Source organism: Carlito syrichta, unplaced genomic scaffold (assembly GCF_000164805.1).
Source record: "Carlito syrichta isolate Samal-C Ts95f unplaced genomic scaffold, Tarsius_syrichta-2.0.1 Scaffold249948, whole genome shotgun sequence".
NCBI lineage: Eukaryota > Metazoa > Chordata > Mammalia > Primates > Tarsiidae > Carlito > Carlito syrichta.
In genome coordinates, this window is record NW_007194044.1 from 83,553 (window position 1) to 102,944 (window position 19,392).

At 35.9% G+C, this 19,392-nt stretch overlaps 1 protein-coding gene across 1 annotated transcript in view; it reads right to left on the minus strand.

Annotated features, from left to right (window-relative positions):
• The window catches only part of LOC103253743 (protein unc-13 homolog C-like), a 41,025-nt gene extending 27,316 nt beyond the window's left edge, over window positions 1-13,709 (minus strand). The window contains exon 1 of the mRNA XM_008051984.2: window positions 12,966-13,709. The gene's annotated coding sequence lies outside the window, so the exon portion shown is untranslated. The remainder of the gene's footprint in view (window positions 1-12,965) is intronic.
• Between the last annotated feature and the right edge of the window lie 5,683 nt (window positions 13,710-19,392).

The window sequence follows — 19,392 nt, forward strand, 5'->3', positions numbered from 1 at the left end:
TTTGGTTTTATTTAAATCATTCTGCTTATTTCCATGGCAACATTGCCTGCTAGAGACTCTGTCTGACCACAGCTATTTCTGTCTGGGTGAATTATGTGATCAATACTGGACCAGTAAGTTTCTCTCTCTTAGGAATTTGGAGTTAAAACGTGAAGACTTTCACCAGACCTTTTCAGGCATTTCAATAAGAAAGTGACATAGGTTGGGCACAGTAGCTCATTCCTGTAATCCCATACTTTTGGGAGGCTGAGGCAGGAGGATCTCTTGAGCCCAGGAGTCCAAGACCAGCTTAAGCAACATAGTGAGACCTCATCTCTACAAAAAAAAATAAAAAAAATTAGCCAGGCTGGTGGCACACGCCTGTAGTCCCAGCTACTCAGGAGGCTGAGAAAGGTGGATCTTTTCAGCCCAGGAGTTTGAGGCTGTGGCAAGCTGTGGTTGTGCCCCTGCACTTTCTCCTGGGTGACAGAGTGATCCTGACTCAAAAAAAAAGTGACATAAAATTGTAACGTGAGCAGTCAAATTTAAGCCTTATAAAAGTTGGGCAGTGAAAACATATTTTCACAAAAAGAAAAGAATGCAGACAGGAAGACAAAATCAGAACCGAGAGACCCGATGGCCATAGAGGGAATGGTTGCCTTTGTTTCTGATTTATTTCTATGTCAAGGTCTGGGGTCATTGTGAGTTTTGTCTATGTGGTAAGATGCCAATTTAAGTAAGTTTTCCTCTTCAAAAGAAACCCTGGTAAAGTCTTTCACTGGCCTCTATTGCTCTCTTCAGACTTTTCTTCCCCTTTCTTCAAACAATCAAGTCAATATGTCTGCATCTATCTTCTCTTCTTTGCATTCATTCTTATTTGTTTGTTGACCAGTATGCACTGCCTAACCATTAAATCTCAAATTTAGTATTTTCAAATTTGTCCTCATCTACAAACTACAATGTTCTTTAAACTTATCAGAATACTTATTAGCATAACCAACATTCTTCTACTTATACAGACCTGTGAAGGTTTGCCCTTGATTGCTCCACTTCTTTGTACCACACTTCTAACCAGTTTCTAAATCTTATAAACATTAACTTTACAATCTCTCCCATTTTCCAAACCTCCTGCCCATCCCCAGAGCTACTATCTTCATTTAGGCTCTTAGCATTGTTCACTTGAGGTCATTATCTTTTATTTTTAAAAAATCCACAAAAATTAAATATCTTGACAATATTTCAAACACTATACTATGCATATTAAAAAAACATAAATTCACTTACTCCTCACCGTGTATTTTTATACTTGACTAATGACATGGCTTTCTAACTGTTCTTTTCTCCCCACTTATTGTGCATAACTCTAAATGTATCCGTTTTTTGTAGCAAAAGAATTTTAAATTTTAATGAATGTTGCAGAAGGCGGCAACAGACCAGAACTTAGATGCTTACATAATTAGTATACTCCCTCCCTTCCCCTTTAGAGTATTAGATCTAGTGTAATTCTTCCCACACAATGGAACTTCATTTGATTCTAATTCTTGGGGAAAACCAATAACTTATGCTTCAAGGAACTCAAACAAAATGGGTGTGACATTTATAACTAAAAATTTAAATTAGCATGACACAAAGTAGATTTACAATTTCCTCCCTCTTCTCTGTATCTCAGGGTGCTTCTTAAGTAAATTCATATAGAAATTACTTCAAAATGCCTGATAGCAAGACATCTTTCAAATTTTTCAGCAAAGATAGAGTATCTTCCATATAATAATAGGTAATACTTGCCCCCAATAAAGAATTCAAATATCAAGTTCAGTTCTTTAAAAATTTCTAAAATTTTAATTATGTAATACTAAATTATATATGTAAAATCTCTTCAGTTTAAAACTAAAACATGCTTAGCATGTTTGAGGTAGCTATCTCTTACCTCAAAGAATATATGGAAATAAATAATCATCACAAATGTAGTTGCATAAGTAAATTTTGTTCTCCAAACACTGGTCTCCTCTTTGTTCATCTTTTCTGTGTTCCTTGATGATTATTTTCTCTGCCTTAAGAGCCCAATAGACAGATTCAGGTCTTACCTGACCTATCACAACTTTCAGGAAATACTCTGATGACTAGGAATGTTAATAACTGATTTATATATTTACTTTCCTTGGATATTTGGAAGAATTTGAGAGTAACAAGGCAGCAGCATGCTGAGGGGGAGAATGATAGAAATGTTTTAGTGTTTTTTCCAACCATAAGAATGTCATGGCCCTGAAGTCCTACCAAATAAGCAAAAATTATTTTGCAACTCTGAACGTAGCCAGTTTATTTCTTTTAAAGATACTTGCCATTCTCTAGGGGTTCAAACTTTACTAGTAGGAGAACTTGAATTGATTTAAACTGTAAAATGGAAAGTATAAAGAAAATATTTAATTTTTGGAAGGGGATGTGAGGTAGGAAAGGTACGTGCACCTATCATTACGGAAAAATGTAAAAAATCATTTTAAAATTTCATTATGTAGCCGGGCTCAGTGGCTCAGCCTGTAATCCCGCGCCTTTGGGAGGCTGAGGTGAGTGAATTGCCTGAGCCCGCGGGTTCGAGACCCGCCTGGGCAGCGAGACCTCATCTCTACAAGAAATCAAAAAATCAGCTGGGCGTGGTAGCGCATGCCTGTAATTCCAGCTACTGGGAAGGCTGAGGCGGAAGGATCGCCGGAGCCCAGCAGGTCGAGGTTGCGGTGGCCGGGAGCGGCCACTGCACTCCAGTCTGGGTGACAGAGTGAGACTCCAACTCAAAAACAAAAAAAAAATTTCATTATGTAACTCTTAAGTGTAACTTTAATATGTCTTTTATACACAAATATTAATAGAGCAGTTGAAGCTAGAGTTGTGTCATCAACTTCTTGGCCAGCAGAGGGCAAGACGGAGGATCCCCTTCACTCCTGCTCTGTATTTAATCTTCCTAATCTTTTATTGAGATCTTTTGAAAGTTCTATAATTCATTTTATTTATTTTTTGTTCACAATCTCTTTTTCATTGATGTCCTCATTGATACATGGCATAATTATTTGCATGTTTGGAATAATTCAGAGTCCCACATAAGTAAGAGAATGCGACAACAGAGGTATGTTTTAATAGAGAAAGGATTTTTTTAAAAGATGGAGAATTGTATTTAAAAGAGAAGACAAGTCTGTATAAGAGTCAGCAGAGATACTCATAGTTATCATTGCCTGTTTTAACTTTTGGACAAGTTAGCCTGTTCTTTTTTATGAGTTATTCCCCAATTAAGTCATCCTTGCCTCATTACCCGGTGTAGGGATAATGGTCAAGATTCACAGAAAGATGCTCGGCTACAGAGTCTTGTTAAACTATTTGCCTGATTCTTCCTCTAATTTTCTTATTGTGACAGTGCCAGAAATCTTGTCTGAAACTTTAAGATGAAAACTATTGCAGTGCTATCTTTCAACACTTAGGACTGCTTTTTAAAAAATCAACTGGCGGAGTAGCCACTGTTTTCAAGAAAAGACCCGTTATTCATTAGTATAAGCAAACACTCATACTTCAAAACATAGGTAAATCAATGATGGGTATTGCTTTACAGAGGCATTTAGCACAATTTTCCAGAAAAACAAAAATCCAGTACCCTAGAGAATTTAATATTGCTGTTAACTTACAAATATTTTGGAAATCCACATGATGTATAAATTTAAAAACACCTGAACACAGAATCAGAAGTGAGCCTCCTTCTGGTATGTATTCGGCCATCTGTGTAGCCAACAGTAAAAGAAAAGAAAACATATTACATGTCATAATAGACAAAACACAAACTTCCTATGTTTGTCAAAGAAGAAATCTATAGATGCAATCGAAAGTGAATGATATGTGAGGAATTACAGTTTTAATTTAGGACCACTGCCCTGATATGTTGCCTTGAGGAATTGTTTGAACTAATATTTTTTTCTATTTTTTTATTCATGAATTTCCTACCAGGCTATTGTCTCAAACAGGAGCCAAGAAATATTGTCTAGATTTTTAAAAATAATTAAGCAGTGCTTATTAATAAGATTTTTTGACAGTTTTCCAAGATTGTAATTGAGGTTGCATAAACTTGCCCTCACTGTTAAATGCAAATTGAGCCACAGCTTAGATGAGAAAAATCTGATCACATTTTAGAGGAATGGTATTCATTTAGCAGATTCCAAAATATTGAACAATATACTGGCATTAGAGAAACAACTTAATTTACTCTATAATGATTTACTCACACCAAGCTTGCTATCTATATTTTCCTCTCCCCAGTAAAGCTGTAAGCCCTTCACTTAAAAGATTATTTCTTATAACAATAGTACCTGCATGGCAGTCAACACAGAGAAGGTTAATAGTGATGATGAAGAAGTGAAAGATATATTTATGATAAATCTAAGTAGCTAAAAAACTGGATTGGAATTCAAAAGTTTTTCACAATACTGACAGTATGGAGATATCAATAGTTTATTCATTCACCCAACAAATATTTATTGGGCAACAGCTATGTGTTGTGAGCTGTACTAGGTTTGGGGAATCCCATGGTGAGCAAAACAAGAATAGTCTCTGCCCTCTGTAAGATCGGAGTGAACAAAGTAAGTTATTGAAGCAAACAATTTCAATAAACAGTCGTATTTTCTTTCCACCAAAAAATGACTCCTTGATACCTACTCCATGAAATTCAGACCTAACGACAGCTCTCCTCGCAATATATTCTCTGTTATAATGCAAGATGTCTCTGTACCTCTTTGCTTGGATAGAATGTATTTTCATATCCTCCTTACCAGACCATTACTGCTACAATATAAAATCTTATAATTCATTCCTTCCACCATCATGTTTGGTGCAAGAGCTTTTGATGGCAAGTCCCTTTTGATTCATCTTCACATTTTTTCTGCAGAACCTGGAAAAGCGTCCAAAGGCTTCCCGCATGTTTTACTCACAACAACTTTGTTATTTTCTTTTGTCCCCTAAGCATTTTCTCTGTCTGGAATATTCTCTTTGACCAATAATCATAATATATGCCATCCTCTCTCCTTTAAAATGTCAATAAAAATTCTTTTAAGCACTATATTGCATTGATAATGTAAAACACAGGAAACTGGTGTATTGTATCCCATTAGAATCACTTTATTTCACCAGGGTTCCCCATCTCTCACCTAATATGTAAGTAGGTAAGCATTCTGTTGGTTTTGCAGGGAGAAGAACAGTGGTGCAAGACTTGCCCTCAAGAGACTCACAGTCTAGCGAAGGAAAGAAGAGAAGGTAAGTATAGGTACTAGAAATTCAGACCACACTGGATGGTGAGAGAAACAAGTGCTTGCAAGAGCCAAGCTTTTAGACCTCCACATAAGTAAGCATACTTTAAACCCATACAGACACATCTGGTTTGAAATTGAACTTCATTTCTCCTTTAAAAGCTGTGCACAGCTCTGTAATTAACCCAGAAGAAACCTCCTAGATACCAAATGCTTTATAGATCATCTAATTAGGGCAACAGGAGCAGCTCAAGACAAGATACACCTCTCAGTCAGGAAAGAACAGAGACGTCCCTCAGATAGCCTAAGGCATAATCAAGAACAGAAAATGTAAACACAGTCACCTAAGTGCACTGGGATTTCTACAATGTGGATTTTAGGGTATGCTTCAAGTCAAAGCTTGGCTTTCTCCTGTTGTCCACAAGACTGCCCTAACTTCCTCCACAGACAACTAACTACTGAGTCCTCAGGACACAAACTAATTGCAGTAGTAACCCAAGCAAAGGGTAATTTAGCTAAGCCTGCTAGTACTCAGGAATATGAAAAATATACTATCTTTCATATGTAGAATTGGGCTCTCCTTTCATCAGGATGCTGGCTTTGAATTGCTTTTCTGGAAAAATTGATGTATTTTGTAAAACTATAATAATCTCTTTTATATTACTCTTTAAAACCAATTGTTTTCTTCATGCAAAATGATATGTTGGGATCCAGGTCTATGATCCTGGGACAGACCATTTCTCTCAGTGCTAATAATCTATATAGGAGCTAACTTGCTTTCCAAAGGACCATTTTTACTACCTCTCATGCTAAAACAAAACAAAACCCAGAATTTTACCCAGACAGCTATTCCTTATTACTAACATTACATCACTTAACTGAATAGGAAATGCTTATTTATTCAAAATATCTACTTATCAATTTCAAATAATTAGAAAGTACTAAATGAAGAGCAATTATGCTAATCATAATTTAATAATTTATAATGTAGAAAGTACTAAGGAAAAGTCTTGACAACCTTCTATTCCACCATAATTAATATATATCACTGTACAATACTCAGACAAATGATGACAAGTCTTAACTTAATCTTTAAGTAGTATCCTCACTTATAAATATCGATTATATTTAACTTTCTAAAGCTACTGCCATAAATTAGTTAATTCTTCACTAATGTTTGAATTCCTGATTAATAGGTGTTCACAGTACCTCTCCACTAGATTTCAGATTGGTTGGTTTTCTCACTAATTTTCACAAACATATAGTAACTTTTTTTGCATTAAAATATGAACAGGCTTTGGTTTGGGGTCTATTTTAATCTGATATTAAGTGGTAAATTTTCTATCCTCTAGGAGTTTTAGATAACTGAACTAAGAGATTGAATTCACAATGAAAAGTGAGACAATATGTGGATGAACTGAGAAGTAATTTAAAAACAAATATCCAGAAACTGTAACTACTTTAAAAAGTACTTTCTTAGTGCTCTATAATGTTCAAAAAACATATCTAACATTTTATAACTCTAATTAAATTTGAAATTTGTGTCACATCTTGTGGACTTTTCAAACTTTCAGCATTCTAAGAAATGTCCTCTTCATTTTCATGGAAGAATGCTTTATATTCCAAATTTTAAAATTGCAAATAATATTGGTGGGGTGGGGCTGAAGTACAGAGAAATTCATCAAGGTTTAAGATTTCAAGAGTCTTAAGAGAAAGGTAATGTGAAATCTAGATACTTGAAAGGGAAACTTACAAAGCTAGGTTCTAGAGTTCTCTCAATAGATTCTAGAGCCGATCATACTTCATTTCTCCTAATTTAGCATTCCTTTTCTTTTCAAGTAAAAGCAACAAATTCAAGGTTTTTACACTGAGACTCTTCATTCACTTTTTGAGAAATTTTCTTCTGTATAAAATATTTCATGTCAATATACTTGTCTATAATTAGGCACATGTCTTCCTATCTCAAAATAAACAGATGCTCTAAGATTTTCTTTTAGAAACCTAAAAAAGACAGTTGGGTATTCCTTGGACTTTTTTCCATGTTTGTGGCTGTCAATAAATCTGTTGGGAAGCAGATGCCTAAAGCAGAAGCCACTGTGGTAGAGACCAACAACGCATACATATTGCATGTGCTTAGACGAGAGGTAAGCAGGAGTTTAGATTATCACCTGGAGTCAAAATGTAAAGAATCAGATCAGAGGAAGTAAGGAAGGATATGGTGTACAAAACTCAAACTGAATAAAGTAGTGCTTAGTCTCAGAATCCTTGAACAACAAGAGAAGGACAAACACCATAGCAAGTTGACATGACCTATAATGTCTCACAACTCTGATCTACACAAAATCTGGTAGGCAGCTCCTTTGTTAGTAAATGTCCATCTCCCACTTGTCTTGTAGCTAAAACTCTCCTGCCTTTCCGTTGCTGCGTTCATGAGTTGTGTCCATGAGCTTCATGGTCGACTACATCCCGATGTTCACCATAGAGTTACTTAGTGCTTCCTGAAGTCAGAAACCCTGAACAGTGAGAAGTCAGAATCTCTGGTCAGACTCTAATTGCTCTTCTTGTTCCCAGGAGAATTTTACGGTGTAGCCTCTTCCTGAAACCCTCATCAGCTATACTATAGAAAGCCATTAAGATTTACTGTCATAATGCTGAGGAAAACATAAACTTATGTTAGAATCTCAGGTACTCGATTTCACAAAAAATAAGCTGTCTGAAACTATTCCAGTTTGTCCTAAATGTAGTTGCTGAGGTCATTAACATCTTAGGACAGTACAAATTTCAGTTTTCCTTCTTATTTTAATTGTTTTTGTTATAGCTTATTTTGTACAGCAGACTCTCTCCTTCCCTTATCAGTCTTTTTTTTCTAAATGATAATATTATAAAATTTATACTAAATATAACAGCAAATAGTATTACTGAGCACCTATCTTCTTTATAGAGATAATGAGAAATGTATAGCCAGTATTCACTGAGCACTTATTGTATATTATTTTATTTAATTATCATGAAAACTCTATGAAGCAATAATCTTTGTGGTCTCATTATTTTCTGGCTTTAATTAACTTGCCAAAGTTTGCACAGACACAGTACTTAAGGGGTTTATAGTCCAGCTAAAACTTTAAAAATGAAGTAACATGCAAAAATAAAGGTTCAAACTGTAGTTCAAGACCAAAAGAGAACTCTCATGAGAAAGTGTATGATGCCTTAGTAAATGAATTGGACAAATAATTTAGTACTATGGAATTGTATAAAATGTCAGTATTTGATAACTGAGTAATATGTTTAATTGGGGTAGTAATTAGAACTATAAAAAGGCAAACTGGAAAGGCAGGCTGAGATCTGGTTGTAAAAGTTATTTTTTGCCACCCTATTTTTTGCCAGGCTTTATTTTTATATACAATATAGTGTCCTTGAAAGTTTTTGAGCAGGGAGTGACTTGTGTCATGTTCAAAGCATTTTTCAGGACAATGAATCTGGCAGTAGTATGCAGAACAGATACTTAGAAGAGAGACTCATAACAGAACAATTGGAAGATTCAAACAGTATTTAAGCATAAAGTAGTAAGGACTTGAACTAGGACAGTGCTAATAGGAAGATAAAAGAAGGCACATAGCTGGAGATATGTTAGAAAGAAAATAAGAAAGTGAGTAACTGAGTATGAATCATGTGAAAGAATAAGACAGTGAGGATGACTTGAGATTTGAGCCTGAGAAACTGAGGAAATCAGGAAGAGGAGCTGTTTGGGGGAAAGTGATGGAGTTGATTCTTTTGACTTTGTGAGACATGTTAGAGGAAATCCTCTCAAAGAGGAAGATAGGCTACTAACAAAATTCAAGTCACCAAGACAAAGAGTAGACAGAGAGGAGCAGAGAGTACTCCCACTCAAGGCTAAATGGAGGAAGACAGCAATTAAAGAAGGCATTTATTTTAATTTGCTGTATTTAGTTATCAAGAATGTTTCTTATCATTTACTATTTTTTAAAAATATGTTTTTCAACTACCCTCCAGTGATATTGTGGTCCATTGTTGTATAATTAGGCACGATCTTTTAATCTTATGGATTACTTTCTAAAAAGCAATGAATCAAATTTTAATTTTACATACATAAAATTATCTATAATTTGCTTCCTGCCAATCTACTTTCTTTAAAATTAAAAAGGAAATATAAATTTTCTTCAGGGTTGAGACGCTTCCTAGTTAAGTTTGCCCCATAAGCCATGAGAGAGCCCTGCAATCCTCTCCTTTCTAGAATATTCTCATTGAGTGCGACTATCAAAGAAGAAGACAGCTGGGGAGAAAGAGAGCAAATCTATTCCAACGACTAATGAGAGTATGTACATATATTTTATTTTTAAAAGCACTGTTCTATAAATGACTCTCAAAAAGTTAGCAGCTAAATACCCTAACGTCATTTGTTTCTTGTTAACAAAATGGCAATATTTCAACATTTATCAAAGCCAAAGCAAATATTTTATGAGTCACAGTACAGGACTTAATCAAAATACACAGTTACATGGATTATAATTAAACCATGACTTTTGCCTAGTTGTCTGAAGAAAAACAAATTGACAAATTTCCTACTCAATTCTAAAAGGATAAATACTGTTTCTTCAGTTTATCAGGCAGGCAAATGCTATTTACAAACCTCTAGCCTCTCAGGAGAAGAAAGTCAGAGTCAAGTAATTCTGTAGTTACATTTCAAATAGAGTCAACCTTACAGAGTCTGCATAATGTAGTTTTTGTAGAGTGTGCTAGTGGGATACCTAGAAGGAATCTTTTTAAGTATCTAACCAGTCTTTCAGACAATCTGCTTGCAAGGGAAAATGACAACCCAAGTTTAGCCAGCCAGTTGGAGACTGAGTCAGGATTTGATTAATTATGTTATTTTCTAAAAGATAGCAAAAAGCACTCTACTATTATTGGAATGTACCATTCATTGTCTAGCTTTATCTCACTGGCAATTTTTACATATGATTTCTCATCAATAAACAAAGCAACTATTTAGGTTTTTTTCAGTTATATGCTACTTAGCAATGTCATGATTCAAAATGCAATCTTTTTTCCTCCAGTTGTTCCGGGACCATGTTAGCAGTGCCCCCTCTCAGAAGTGTGCCTCAGTGATTGTACCTAAGTTATTAATTCTTCCTACCTGTAAAATAGATGTAGACACCCCTCTCCAACTACTGTTCTTTTTTCTTTTCTTTTTTCTTATGTTTTATATGTCTGAAAAAGCTATTTATAGAGTATGTTATTTCAACTTATAAAACACAGAAAGCAAAATATTTTCATGCAAAACACCTTCTTCCTATCAAAAAGACATATTGTACCCAGATTCCCAAGAACCAGAATGCTTAGAAACAAAGTATGTTATATCCTAACTTGGGCCAACAGAAATTTGTTGTTGGAAATGAAGACAGGCTGAAGATGGGATTGTAAAACTATAAGAGAGACAAGAAAATATTTGAAAGGGAAGCACATCTTTTATGATTACTTTTAAAAAATACTTGGAAAATCCTGAACACAACCACGTCTCTCATCCAGCATTTATTTCTACAAAATATTTTCTTAACTCTCTATGTAAGGAAGAGTAATATAAAACTCTTTCTCATATCTAGATTATAAAAAATTTCTGTATGCTGAGGCTAAATTATATAAGTAGGAAATGCAAGAGGTAGGAATATTTATGCCTCTTACATCAAATCCATTTTTACAAGAGAATGAGAAAAGATTCATGTCTACCTCTCCTCGAACAGGCATTTTACTCTAAACTCTAGTTGAGAATACTTACTCCTGTCTTTCTAACTATGTCTTAAAAGATTACAAGTGAAGCAGACACTGCTGTGGCATCCATTACCTCTGGAGAGATTACAGAACTGCTGCTCAGTCATTTGAAGCTCAAAGACTACAGAATGAGAGAGCTATTAATAAATCCTTTTTTTAAGCTGGAAGAAAATTAGAGTCTAGTGATACATCCACAGACAAGATCCAGAAAGGAGCAATAACAAATATCCAAAATATGTTATATCCTAACTTGGGCCAACAGAAATTTGTTGTTGGAAATGAAGATGGAATGAATTTCATATTCTGAATCTGTAATTATGCTTGAGTGATATTATTCTAAGTGAACATTACTAAATAAGTTAATATTAAGTATAAACTATGACATAGTTATAAAGTTGATTTCTACCTGTAAAAGTATATTTTAGAAATAAATTTGGCATGTATTTAAATATCCTAAAATTTCTAGCTGAAAAACAGGAATGTTTTTCTCAGGTAGCAAGGTGATTCCAATGTCTTCACTAATTCTAGAGAAAGTTCTTCTGTTAAAGACTATGGGATAGAAGGAATAACCGAAGCTTATGGTGTTAAAACTGGAAGACAATGTACAGGTGGCATAATGCCTCAGAGAAGTCAAGGCAGGTTTATGCATTACAATAGCTGAAAAGGTCAATAGAAATGAAAGTGCCTGGAGCATTGGGAAAAAGATATTATCATACCAAAAGTGTCTGATATTCAAAAACACATTTAAGCCCCATTTACCTCTATTCCATTCAGACTTCTAAATCAGAAGAAGGTAGGATGTACAATAAAAATCAGGGTCCTAGAGCTTTGGTATTAACTCTTTGTGTTAGCACAATACTAAAAAAAATCTATAAAATATTTTACATATACAAAAATGTAGTACACTTTCTCATTTTCTTGTTTCTCCCATCCTGAAAAGTTCACTTAATATAAATATATGTGTTTAATATGACAATGTTACCCACGTTTATGAGAATTAAGTATCGAAAGGTAAAAAAAAGTGACAAGATTCTTTTCTAAAAAGCATTAAATTTATTATTAGTTCCAAAATTATACAAACTTACATCCTTAGCTTAATGAAACACAGAATATTTTTAAAAACTCATCTTTATGTGTGTTACCGCCCACACCTTTCATTTTTCTCTTTAAAAACCTAACAAGGAAAATTGATTTTAAGCTTTGTCATCTCAGCCTAGGTACTAAAGGAAGCCAACTCTACTATTGTTACATATCTGTCTTTCTCGTTATTATACAAGTATATTGATGATGTAATTGCAGAAGTTAGGGTTTACTCATACTGTTGGATCAAAGGAATTTTTTTAGACTGCCACCTTCAGCACACTGTAGTAAAACAGAACCAGGCACACAGTGAATGCAATTCATCTCTCGAAAGTAAATCTGCAGCATCTGCCTCCTGAAGGACTGATCAAGAGCTGGAAATGAAAAACCATTGGTAAAGCTCAATTTACTTCAGACTGGATGGCAAGCTGGAAAAACACTTGGGTGACAACCCTAGTCAATGACATCTTTGCTTTTAACCCTTTCCTAGAAGCCCTCAACTTTTGTTCTCTGTTGAGTTCTAATTTTTTCCTCCAAAATTCTAAGGGATTAAGAAATACCCCAGTCTTTCATCCCAACACTGTTTGTCCCTATGCAGATATTCTCCTGAAAGTTGACTGGAAACTAAGCAATCTGATCATTCTGTATTAAAAAAAAAAGACTGAGAAGTCCGTGATCCTCAATAGAATCAGTTATAAACAGAAGAGCTGAGCTTCTACAAACGCATCTGCTACATTCCAAGAACCCCATGGTTGTGATTCAAAGTCCAAACAAAAAGAATCAATAAGAAGAGACAGACACAAAATCACATGCAGATGAGGGCAGTGCATACAGGGGAAGAGAACATACCTGAGGGATTCTCCTTTAAAAAAAAAAAAAATGTACACTCCAGCTGGGTTGTACACTCCCCACCTTTTGGAGCGTATATGTTTTCCTTTCAGGGATGCCACTTGGAATTGGGTTTCTAGTCTCCTTTCCTTTATCCTGCCACAAATAGAGCAGGAGCGGAGGCTGCGTCCCGGTGATCCGACTCATGTGCAGTCAGGCATGCCTTGGTCTGCAACGGTGTCGGTTCTTTTCTTGTCAATTCTGCCGCGCTCCCCGGGCAGCCTCCAAAGCAATTTTACAACTTAGCTGCTGGCAAGGAACTGCCCGTCACTCTTCTCATTGCTCATGTCTCATCCCCTTCTCTGCGAGAGCAAAATGGGATCTCTCCTCCGTGTGTTGACGAGCGCCCCGGCTCACCCACAACTGAGGGTGAGGAGCAGCCCGGCGAGTGCCTGCCGGGAACTTCACACGCCGCCGGCTGCGGCCGGGCTTTTCCGAATGCAGCACCGACACGGCGATGTCCAGCCTCCGCCACCCAGAGCGTCTGGGCTCCCTCTCCTGCCGCCGCCGCTGCACAGAGCCGCTCCAAGAGAGTGAGCCACAGCCCTGCTCACAGGAGATGCACTGTAGTCACTGCCAGGTGTGGCCGCCACCACCGCACTGACAACTAACTGTGCGGGGCGCAGCCTCATCGCCAGGGAAACGAACGCCTGCATGCCAGAGCCTCCTCAGCTTAACCTTCCCTTTATCCCTGGATGATGACCTAGGAGACAAGTCATATGGCCGATTCTGCCAGCTCTGTTAGCAGAAGAACATGGAGAACGCTAAATGATGCATGTTATTTAACAGTTACTGTTTTAGAGATAGTTGGCTGTGCTTGGAATCATGACAAGTACACCGCACACGGTATAATTCCCAATTAGCCACCAAGAAGCAGCTAACAGGACCCCGTATTTAGGTGGGGATACTGACATCTCATCCCACTTGCTTTTTCCTCTCCCTTTTCTTCTTTTATTGTTGTGAAAAACCATTTGAAGGCGATTCCTCAATAGTATGAATTAAAGACTCATACACAAATCAAAGCGGGAAATGGTGGAAAACTTACAGGGATACAAAGGTTTGGTTTTGTTTTTGCTTTTTTCTCGCTTAGGAATAATGTCTTCCCATTTGATGTTAACATTTTAAAGATCTGCTTGGGAATTGAATGGACTTGCTTTCTTTTTTAGTTTTGCTGAGCCGAGGAGGTGGGAGGGAGTAACGGCTCCCACTTTCCATCAATAAAGTATTTTCAATCCTCTAAAACTCCTGTTAAAACAAATATTTAAAAAAGTACCAAATCTTAAAATAGAGCCTTGAAGAAGCTCGAGTCCTGGAATAATTTGGAGGTTTTAAGCTGCATCTGCTCTACCCACTTACTTATTTTACTTTTCTTTGCTTTTTAGAAAATGGAAGGGTTTCCAAGACGGAAGACCAGTCAACTAGCAGCTGAGATTTAAGAGGCATATACACAGATCTGTAAGGCATTTTTCAGTACATGCAAGGATGAATATGCCTTGACTAACTTGAGAATTATTTAAATATTTAATCATAAGTGTTGCCAGGAAAAAAAAAAAAAGTAAGACTGATATAGCATTTTTGGGCAAAACTTGTGGCAAAACATAGTCCACCTACCATATATATGTGACAACTAATAAATAACCTCTCCATGATTTTTTAATTGTCCCCAAATTTGACACAATATAGATGCCAGGCTCTGGCAGCTGAGCTCTCCCCAATCCCAGCTCTCAGCCCCACCTTTAATTCACACAGCTTCCCTTACCTGCTGCTTAAGTGACTTTTAATGGACTTGAGCAGCTGTTCAAGGTCTAATGATCTGCATCAGGGGGCAAGCACTGGGACAGTTTGATCCCTGCCTTCAGTCATCATGGGAGTGGCAGGCAGGACAAAGCTCTGCTGCCCCCGACTGTAAGCACTTAGAGCAGCAGAGGAAAACTGGTTAGACCTCAAAATACATAACAGGACAAAACATGACTTTCTCATACAGAAAAATTTAGACTAGCCAATACATTGTTTTGAAGAACGAACATTTATTCACCGAGTCCCTTTTTTTCTTTTCTTTTCTTTTTTTTTTTTGGTGTGCAATAAGCAAACCATAATGCTAAGACTATGCTCAGTTTTGAGCCCCTAGCACTCAGCATAAGACAAGGTGCATAAATCCTAAGTAAATCAGGATCTCATGTCAGTGGTCTAAATGTTTAAACCTATATAAGGAAATATAAGATGACCCTAAACTCGAGTGGTCGATAACACACATATGTAGTTCAATGAGAAGGGTTGTGAAAATACTGCTCTAATTCAAATACTCTCATGGAGGAAATAAATAACAGCAGGGGTGGTGTTCATCGGTCTTGACTGGTAAGAAGAAATAACGTTTCATGAATGTTCCAGCGTCAGTATGAGTGTTCTGATGAGCACACTGCTAACCTCTAATAATCAGAATTCTGGTCATATACTTCAAAATGGAAATTGTGCACATCTCTGGAAGTGGCAGGAATCATGCATCTGAGGGACACTGGCTACTAATAAAATATGTTACTGTTAGAGCTTTATGACTTTATTGACCTGTGGGGACTCCAAAATCCCTAACAGAACTTCCTTGGATTTTGATGGGCAGTTTTCTCTTGCTGAGTACCTGATTTGAATAATGTATAATTATAATGATATGGGTACCACAAAAAAGTTGGAATCCTATGCATTCTTATCAAATAGATGCATTCTGTTTCTGCAAAGAGCTTTTCAAACTCTCAAATTAATAACATTAAACAATACAGGATAGAAAATCAGTAATTTCCACTAATATACTTGCCACTCCACAGGTACATGACTCCAAACTTACAGATTGATTGATTAAATAATAAGATCATTCTTCCTCCAAATATTTCAACAGTAATTTCAGAATTAATAAAACCTCTAAGGTACAATTCACCTCTCATATCCCAAAACATAAGCTAGCCCAGATCATTTGTCTCATTTATGACTCAAGTAGAAGTAAAGCAAGGCATCTGGGTCACTGGTTATTTTTTAGTACAGTTAGTGAAGCCTGTCTAAACCAAAAGGATCAAGTAACAGGGTCATTCTTGTAAAATTCTGTTACTGTCTGTGTACTTGACTTTAAGCAAAAGAAAAATTCTTGAAAAAGCATAAACCAATCCCATGTGCACATACTGTATTTTCATATATCTATGAGATCTCACTCATTATTTTGGGGAAATGGTAACCAATCATTATACCTCAATATAAAAACAAAACAAAAAAGAAAAGAAAAACCACAGCTCTGACCAGTCACTCGTTTTCTGTACCTGTGCAAATGAATTGCCAACATTGATTACTTGTTAATAAAATTGAGGAGAAAAACATGTTCCACCTAAAATAGCAAGTTGGTGTTTTAACTCTGTATAAGTGAATAATGTGTAGGGGAATAAATGTTTAGGAATATTTGTTCACGTTTTGGGAACTAACACATTATGGGAAGATTTGCCTACTGTAGATTACATGATAGTAAAACACACATTCAGTTCTCTTCTTAAACTAAAGCTTCCAGTTAAATGATAGGTCACTTAAAAATTGTACCTTTGAGTAGAATTGACAGTGTGTAATTTTGAAGCCAAGGTCACATGAGGCACTGCAGCATCCCCTTTGCCCTCTTTTTCTTGATTTGCTCACTCTAGGGGGAGTTAGTTGCCATGTCATGAGGACACTCAAGCAGCCTAGGGGGAAGCCCACATGGCAAGGAACTAAGGACTCCTGTCAATGGCCAGACAGGAACTGAGACCTCCTGCCAACAATCATGTGAATGAGCCATTTTGGAAGCTGACCCTCTAACTGTGTTCAGGCTTTCAAATGACTGCAGCCACTGCTGACGTGCTGAATGAAACACCCTGTGAGAAATATGAGAAACCCTAAGGTCAAAAAAAAAAAAAAAAAAAAAAAACCCAGCTAAGCTATTCTCAAATTTCTGACCCACAGAAACTGTGAGATAATAAATATTCATTAAGTAGAAAAAATAAAAAAGTATCTTTAAATTTTCCAAATGAGGAATTACACTGACTAATTTTTAACTCTAGGATTTAACTGCATGTAAGTGATTTAAGAAGTAAAATTTTAGGCTCAACAAATTCTGTTACAACGTGGGAATGCCATACTTCCCTGGTCAGTACTGGCAATGCTCTTATCTGTGCCTTCTAAGCACTTTTATAAATCTCTATTGTAGCACTGATTTGTTATAAAGTATGTTAACTACTAATTTACTCATCTGTCTGCCTTTCCTTGCTAGACTGTTCACTCTTTGAGGGCAGACACCATGTTTCATTCATCTTTATTATCATTCTAGGGGGAATGCCCAACCAAAGGCCAGACTCATTCAAGATAGACTAAGTGAGTAATAGTGTGCTTAGTTAGTAAAGCACAGAGTTAATGAGGCTAAGGACATGGGTTGAGTTCCCATGTAGCCAATTAGCTTTGTTCTATTTCTTAGTCCAAATGGCATCCTTAGTTCTCACCAGCTGTCTCATAAATTTGTGCCAGAACAAACCTTCTAACTACATATTCCAACAGTAGTGAGTCAGTAACACAGTGTTAGTATCTAAAGTTTAACACCCTTACAAGTGTTATCATGTATATTTTCTTATTTGATACTTATATTTTAAAATATGCAAAACATTATAGTAGTAATGTTATTGTCCCCATATGAAAATGATGAACTAGAAACTCAGAAAGGTTTGCATGACTTGTCTCGTTGTACAGAACTAGTAAGTGGTTGAAACTAGAATAAATATTAGGCATTGAATTTCTGCTTTGAAACTGGTTCTACTGCAAACAGGTATTTATTTAAACAAACTTAATAAATGGCACAACTTGTAAGTTTTTAGAAAATTTAATGAAGAGAGTGAATTATTCAAACAGATGCTCTTTTGGAATATTTCTGCTTCAGTAATGATCATTCGACTCTGGGTAATGATCATAAGATGTGGAATGCTGTCTGGCATGACAGCATCTATACTTTCATTCTGTTGCTCACTTTTTCAGTAAAATCAGTGTCAGTACTCTATTCCAACAAATGAATAGATGAAAGTATTTTAAAGAGATTCTAAATTTTTGACACGATGCAGTCTTTGGATGGCATCAAGTTTTAAAAATCCCATTTTCTTATTCTTTGGACTTTTGGTGATTCAGAAAACTATTATTTAGTGACACAGAACTAAATTGAAGAGCTCAGACTTTGCAGTCATAGGAACTACTTTTCGATTTTGGCCCTAGAAAGTACTATCTTTTTGACTTCGCTCAACCTTCTAAACCTAAGTTTACTTTATCTGTAAAATAGGTATAAAAATAATTTATATTTCTTTATACTCTTGCTAATAAATCAAATGAGATAATCTATCTAAAGTAATTCAGTATATGCCTATTATATAGTAGCTACTCAATAAATACTAGCTATTAATAATTAATGTATTAAACTTCTTACCAGATATTAACATTTTCTATTACAAACTCGCAGTGGTGAAGCTTTTCAAAGGAGTACATTTTAAAGATTTTTTTAATAAAATTAAGTTTTAGAGTTCCAAAGAATCCATCTTTGATTTATAGCTATGCTTCTTTCTATCTGTATGGCCTAATACCAATTATGTAACCTCCGTGGGCTTCAGTTTTCTTGTCTTCAGTTTTCTTTTTTCTTTTTTCTTTTTTTTTTTTTTTGAGTCAGAGTCTCACTTTATCACCCAGATTGGAGTACAGTGGTGTTTACAGCTACTACAGCCTTGACTTGCTGGGCTCAGGCGATCCTTCAACTTCAGCCTTCCAAGTAGCTGGGACTACAGGTGTGCACTACCACATTCGGTTTTTTTTTTTTATTTATTGTAAAGATAAGGTCTCACTAAGTTGGTCAGGCTAATGTTGAATCCCTGGGTTCAGGTAATTTTCTTAAGTGCTACATTCCAAAGTGCTAGGATTGCAAGCATGAGCCACCACGCCCAGCTCAAGCTTCAATTTTCTGTTTGTCTGCACTATGTTCTCAATATACTTGTTTCTTTTTTCTTTTTCTATTCTTTATAGATTCTCAAATGCAAGTTTCAATTTTGTTTCACAAAAATGAAAACTATAATCTTAATAATTTGTATTTGCTCACTAAATGTCTCACGCTTACTACACATTTTTACATACTTGATAATAAAGTTTATATATAAATTGACTGTCTTGTTCAATGTTAAAAAGAATAAATGTCTTGGATAAAATCTATGTACACAGTGATAAATAAATGATTCTTGGGTTTTCCTTTCTTCCAAAAACAGCAATGACTCCTTTGCTTTGGAGTGCAATTGTGAATAACATCACATGCCGGTAGTTCAGGCGCTATTCAATATGCACTGATGACATCAAGAGCAGTGAAAAT